This window comes from Penaeus vannamei, chromosome 16 (genome assembly GCF_042767895.1).
Source record: "Penaeus vannamei isolate JL-2024 chromosome 16, ASM4276789v1, whole genome shotgun sequence".
NCBI lineage: Eukaryota > Metazoa > Arthropoda > Malacostraca > Decapoda > Penaeidae > Penaeus > Penaeus vannamei.
Window position 1 is genome coordinate 17,476,826 of NC_091564.1, and position 7,500 is coordinate 17,484,325.

The window sequence follows — 7,500 nt, forward strand, 5'->3', positions numbered from 1 at the left end:
GTGAAAGGGTTAAAAATTATTTAAAACAAGTGAAGAATCTTACATTGTGTTTTATTTGTTATAATTATCTTTTATTTTATCTACGTTATTATGAAAAGAAAAAAAGCAGCTTATTTGTTTATTTATTTGTCTTTTTATTTACACTTAACTAGCTCATTTTATTTAGTTGTTTATTCATCTATCTCTTTTCTGTGCTCTTTCCTGAATTTTATTTTTCGCATTTCTTTATTCATTTATCTTTTATTTATTATTACTATTATTATTATTATTATTATTATTATTATTATTATTATTATTATTATTATTTCTTTTTTTAGAAGTCTCTTGGTTATTCACAAGTTCAATGAGAATAAATCACATTCTTTCATATTAGATATAAAAAAAAGTAAAGTATTTTATTTAAGACTAAATTTCGAGACTAATTTTGTATTTGGTGTTCGTATAAATAATACAAATGACACTTTTATTGTAAGCTGAAGTGCCCTTTTCATTTTTTCTTTTTTTAACGATAATCTTTTGTTAAAAAAACAGAAATGCTTTTGCATCAAGTGATATATCTCATTAATGGAATCAGACACTCGAATTATACATTTGCTCCAAGTATTAGTGAAAAAAAAATCAAAATGAAAATGAATTTTGCTCTCGCTAAATATGCTATCTGATGCAATATAATTTGTTTAGAGAATTATACTTATCATCATTATCATTATTATCATCACCATATCTCATCATCATTATCCTCATCTACAACATCATCATCATCATCATTATCATCATCATTACTGTTACCATTACCATTATTATTATTATTACTATTACTGCTATTATTACTATGATCAATATTGTTATTATCATCATCACTATCAAATTTTATCATTATCATATCAATTCCTTGATGAAAATTATGTGTTTTTAGTTGTTGTTTTTCTTTCTTTCTTCCCTTCTCTTTCTCTCACCCCTCCCCTCTCTCTCTCTCTCTTTCTCTCTTTCTTCCTCTCTCTCCCTCCCTCCCCCCCCTCTCTCTTTCTTTTACTCTCTCCCCCCCCCTCTCTCTCTTTCTCTCTCTCTCTCTCTCTCTCTCTCTCTCTCTCTCTCTCTCTCTCTCTCTCTCTCTCTCTCTCTCTCTCTCTCTCCCTCTCTCTCTCTCTCTCTCTCTCTCTCTCTCTCTCTCTCTCTCTCTCTCTCTCTCTCTCTCTCTCTCTCTCTCTCTTAATATATAAGAAATTCCCAGAAAAAAATATATTGCAGACAAGTTTTTTTCCGCGTTTTTAACACCAATTAAAAGTTCTAAATCTGTTCATATCGCATTTATATCGTTGGCAATCATTACATTAGCAGGAATCAATTAACCTTCCTTCACCTTAGCAATATCCTGTTATATCAATCAATATAGTTAATGGACTGAACTTTCACGCGGCCGTTCTCATCACATAGATATATTTACTAGACAAACACAGAACCTGCTAGACAAAGAATACTTTGTTCTCCTAAATTAATATTTCCTTTTCCTTTTTTTTAAATTAATTACTTAGAGATCTATTGGTGATTACTACCTCTTTCTGTTTCTCAATATCACTTATCATTAATATCTTTCATAATCATGGTAATTAGGACTATACTTCGGATTCTGAATGGGAGCTGAAAACGACGGGTTAATTATGACAAAAATGTAGGGCAGTTTGCATTAATCATGAAGTTATTAAGGCCTGAAGTTATTAACTTCACTTTATTTATTCTGAACTGGTTTACATGCGGCAGGTCAAATGTTGTATGCAATAAATTAACTACTATTAAGTGTGGGCGTGTGGTAATTAGCAAGAAAAAAGGAAAACCAATTAGATATTTCTCATAAGCTCTTGCTATACACGGCCTTTGTTCACCTTTTTCAAGAGACTTAACATAAACCTGAATGAAAATGGACTCAATTAATGGCCATTCAGTACGATCTCTATGTCCTAAAATGGGTGCTGTTAACCCCATTCATCTGCGGGGAAGTGTACAAACAGTTATATGTATTTCCGACGCACTTACTACATACAGCCGTCATTTCCACCTCTTTTTATTACGTCGGGAATCGTGGGGGCGGGGCCAAAGCTGTGGGGGCGGAGTCATGAATGTGTGTGTGTGCGTGTGGGTGTGTGTGTGTTTGTGTGTGTGTGTGCGTGTGGGTGTGTGTGTGTTTGTGTGTGTGTGTGTGTATGTGTTATAAGTGTTATCACTATCAATGCATATATCAACTCCATCAACATTAGTATTGCTAGCATATTATCGTTTGTATTATTACTATTCCTAGCAGTGAATTTTAGGTTGTTTTTATTATGATTACACACACACACACACACACACACACACACACACACACACACACACAGATATGTATGGCTGTATGTGTGGCTCTATTTTAGAAGTGGCTTTGACAACGTATGCAGAAAATAATGAATATGAAAATAATGATACACAGAAAAGTCACATCATTAATAGCCCATTAAAAGACACAGCTATTTTTCCTCATTGTCATAAAAAAAAGAAAAGGATACATTGGTACTGTAAGCTCGCATTTCATAGTAACTGAGAAATGGAAATATCACTCCAGAATAGCATGTAATGGTGTAGAAAAAAAAGCAAAAAACTGAAAAGTCAGATTCACGGAAAGGGGCGGAGCTAAGACTTGGCGAGAGCGCATCAAATTAGTGCCATCTTTTCCGGTGACAATTAGGGCGTCGCGTCGGCAGCGAGACACGCTAGCAACGTAACGGGAATTGCCATGGTGGACGGCTGGCTGTTTTACTGTATTGCTTATTTTTTCGAACGGTACACAGTGTTTTCTTCTGAAATATAATATGATGATGAAATAACAATTGATTTAATAAAATGAAATAACATATGATGGGTTGTGCTGAGTTATATTTGCCCAGTATAAGTATATCGCGCATTATAGTAACAAAGGTGGAAGAAAGGCATTTGACAACTAAATGTCTACCACTTGCTCGATTCCTATGGCGCGAGAGGTGTCGCGTGGCCCAGAACCGTCGAAAGAGACGGCGTTGGTGTCGTTGAGAGAATTCACCGGTTGGTTTTACTTGAACAGAGACGGCTTTGGTCCTTATGAATGTAATTATCCTGAAGATTTTTGTTAAGGACAATTGCTGGATTTAGTATTTGTGCCATATCATCCTTACTATTATTAATACTATCATCATGCATTATTGTTATCATTACTATCATCATCATCGTCATTATCATTACTACCTCTAGTATTAGTGTTATTATCATAATCATCATGATTATCATTGTATTTTTTGTCAAGTACCTAAATGTCTTTAATATTAACTTCAATTGCTCTGCAGTAACCATATGGATGTGCTTGCAAGAATGATCTTTATACAGTGCTGTTTGTGCATTTTAAGTTTATATAAATACACACACGCATACACACACACACGCACGCACACACACACACACACACACACACACACACACACACACACACACACACACACACACACACACACACACACACACACACACACACACACACACACACATATATATATATATATATATATATATATATATATATATATATATATATATATATATATATATATATATATGTAGATCCAAAGTAGGTACAGCCAGGTAGCTCCACTTCCATTTATCTTGCTGATCTCAAAAATGAAATTGATTCCTTCCCCAAGAGTATTCTTTTGCCTGCTAATGGTAAGGAAATCTTCGTTATCATAAATAAAAGTATTTAGGTTTTACTTCTGATAACAATACCGAGTAAATTTTACAAATAATTATGTATCTCGTTATATCTGGTATCTCATGGCATACTTAAGTGCCAATCTGTGCGATATTTTACCATGGTATTTTTTCAGAATATTTTCTTTGAATATTATTCAGTAATAACAATGATAGAAATTTTAATGAATAGGAAACCGGGAGAAAAAATCAAGGAATAAAGCCAAAGAGGCAGAGCTTAGCTCGAAAGTTGCCAATTAGGATTTTCATAAGAGTGGAGCTATTTCTTTCAAACTACCTTGGGTGTATATATATATATATATATATATATATATATATATATATATATATATATATATATATATATATATATATGTATATATATATGTATATATATATATATATATATATATATATATATATTTATATGTATGTGTATGTGTGTGTGTGTGTGTGTATATATGCATGCATACAAGCATGTATGTGTATATGTATATAGATAGATAGATAGATATGTATATAGATTCACATATATGTATATATACATGTATATATATATATATATATATATATATATATATATATATATATATATATATATATATATATATATATATATATAACGCATGCAAATGCAACTCCTTTGATGTTTATCCAATAACGTGCTGGCAAATCAAGTGGAAAATTACTAGATCAGTTACTGGAAGTTTTTAATGGCTGTCATCTGTCATGTTTGTTTATGATTAGTGCCACTCTCATCATGAGTCAACGTAGAGCTGCTTCCGGGTTTCAGATTGCTTAAATTGGAAGTCTTCATCAAATTAGATATTGATCCTGGAAAATAACTTTATGAGCCATCCATGAGTTAAGAACATTATTTTTTTAATATGATAGCCTATTGCTGATATGTCAATAATATGAGTAAGTGAATAAATCAATATATAAACATATATGCATACATGTATATACCATATATGAAGGAATATGAAAATATACATTTTTTTCTACATGCACTATTATTACACTCTGATGTAGGCAAAACCCCTTCAACTAGAAAGGAGAAAATTACATTCAATTTAACAGATACACAAAAACCACACACTGGAAAAAATATATGAATCACACGCGATTTTTTTCCCCAAACAATTAGAAAAAATGCGATGTCATCAGTACATGTTGTTAGTACATGCTATTAGTAGGTTTGAGTACTAACGAGATGCTCTATTCTTTCCAGCTGAATGCGCATCAATTAAGCTTTTTACGATCGGACTTAAAAAGAGGGAAATGGACGAGTGAGAAATGTTTAATGCTTAATGCTGCGCTCAAACATTTCAGTTTGACTTGGATTATCGAGGTTTTGTAAACATTTCTTGTGATATCGCTTTGGTGAATTTGATGAATTCGTATAATAAAGGCAGAAAAGGATGCAGAAATTAGTCGAATCAATATATATATATATATATATATATATATATATATATATATATATATATATATATATATATATATATATATATATATATATATATATATATATATATATATATATATATATATATATATATATATATATATATATATATATGCACACACTCACACACACACACACATGAATATATTGAGAAAGAAAGAGAGAGAGAGAAGGAGAGACAGAGACCGAGAGAGAGGGATGGAGAGACAGAAAGATAGTGTGAGAAACAGAAAGACAGTGATGGAGACATTTTCTTTCTCTGTCTGTCCATCAGTCTGTCTGTCTATCCTTCTGTTTGTCCCTCAGTTTATCTGCATTCTGACTCTTAGTTTGACTGTCTGTTTGATCTATCTAGATTGCAAAATGCGAAATAGGTGAGATAGCCAATTGCCGGTTTAAAAGGCAGGCTCGTTCAGACCCCGTGGCTCGAAGCTGGACCCCGGGGGATCCAACTTTATTTATTTGGTCATATGGTTATATATATATATATATATATATATATATATATATATATATATATATATATATATATATATCACACACACGTACACATAGCACATACCTATCTATCTGTATATTTATCTATCTACTTATCTACCTAGATACTTACCTATTCATTTATCTCTATCTGTCTGTGTCGGTTTATCTAGCTATATCTACCTAATTATCTACTTATCTATCTATTTATTTATTTGTGCTTATACATTCATAAAAATGCCTAATTAACTATCTATCCACTCACACATAGTAACATACACATGCAACTCTTATTTAATAAAAAGAAAAGAAAGAAAAAAAAACGAAAAAATATATATAACGAAAAAGTATGTGGACCAGTTTCAGCCGCCGTGTGCCGAGTACACTGTCGTTTGGATGATAATGTGTATCAGTCACACGTCGACCTTATAGCCACTGGCACCTACTTTACTGACCTTTATCCTACGTCAACGCACTATGCCCAGTGACTTACTCTAAGTCAATGCATTATGCCCAGTGACACTCTAAGTCGATGCACTATGCCCAGTGACTTACTCTAAGTCGATGCACTATGCCCAGTGACTTACTCTAAGTCAATGCACTATGCCCAGTGACTTACTCTAAGTCAATGCACTATGCCCAGTGACTTACTTTAAGTCAGTGCACTATGCCGTGACTTACTCTAAGTCATTGCACTATGCCTAGTGACTTACTCTAAGTCAACGCACTATGCCCACTGACTTACTCTAAGTCAATGCACTATGCCCAGTGACTTACTCTAAGTCAATGCACTATGCCCAGTGACTTACTCTAAGTCAATGCACTATGCCCAGTGACTTACTTTAAGTCAGTGCACTATGCCGTGACTTACTCTAAGTCATTGCACTATGCCTAGTGACTTACTCTAAGGCAACGCACTATGCCCACTGACTTACTCTAAGTCAATGCACTATGCCCAGTGACTTACTCTAAGTCAATGCACTATGCCCAGTGACTTACTCTAAGTCAATGCACTATGCCCACTGACTTACTCTAAGTCATTGCACTATGCCCACTGACTCCTACTTTACCTTAATGCACTATAAGGATTTTGTATATAATGTGTAGGATAGCTTTTGATGCCGAAGTACAAACACGTTCAGAAAAAAACTCCTGCCAAATATGTTTCAAAGTCCGTCTCGAGTTTCATAAACTGTGTTCGTCTTCTATTTGGGTTGCGAGGTCTTTGAAGCTTCGGTCATGACATGATTTGTGTTCGTACGTGACTCTGCACATGCGAATCGAAGCCATAGCCTCGGAAAGACTAATGTACACAAATACAAGCTATAAATGTACACATACGGAAACGTATGCACATTACAGACACATAGGTGAGGACACATGAACGGAAATGAACACAGCTACACATACACACACTACAAACACATGCATAAGGACACATAAATACACATGCTCATCAAATACACGCTCCTAAAAGGCTTCATAAACTCAAACATACACATTAATACATACACACGTGAGGCCACATACACACACGCCCACACAAACGCACACATAAACACAAATGCACGGGCCAACACTATCGCACACGCAAGGCCACATACCCACACGCCCACACAAACACACAATACGCCCCTCCCTAAAATCACACCCGCCGGCAATCAATACCACCCACCCATTGCAAGCAGCCCAGCCTATCACTGCTCCAGCCCGCCCGCCCACTCGCCCCCTAACAACATCATTCACAGAAACACTCCACGCCCCAAATCATCAGCCAACTGGACACCCTCGGCGCCCACCCCTCCAGT

General features: G+C 34.4%; 1 protein-coding gene across 1 annotated transcript in view; it reads right to left on the bottom strand.

Moving 5' to 3' along the window:
* Positions 1-7,500, bottom strand: part of LOC138864389 (prostaglandin D2 receptor-like) — a 280,761-nt gene that overhangs the window by 226,346 nt on the left and 46,915 nt on the right. The window lies entirely within an intron of this gene.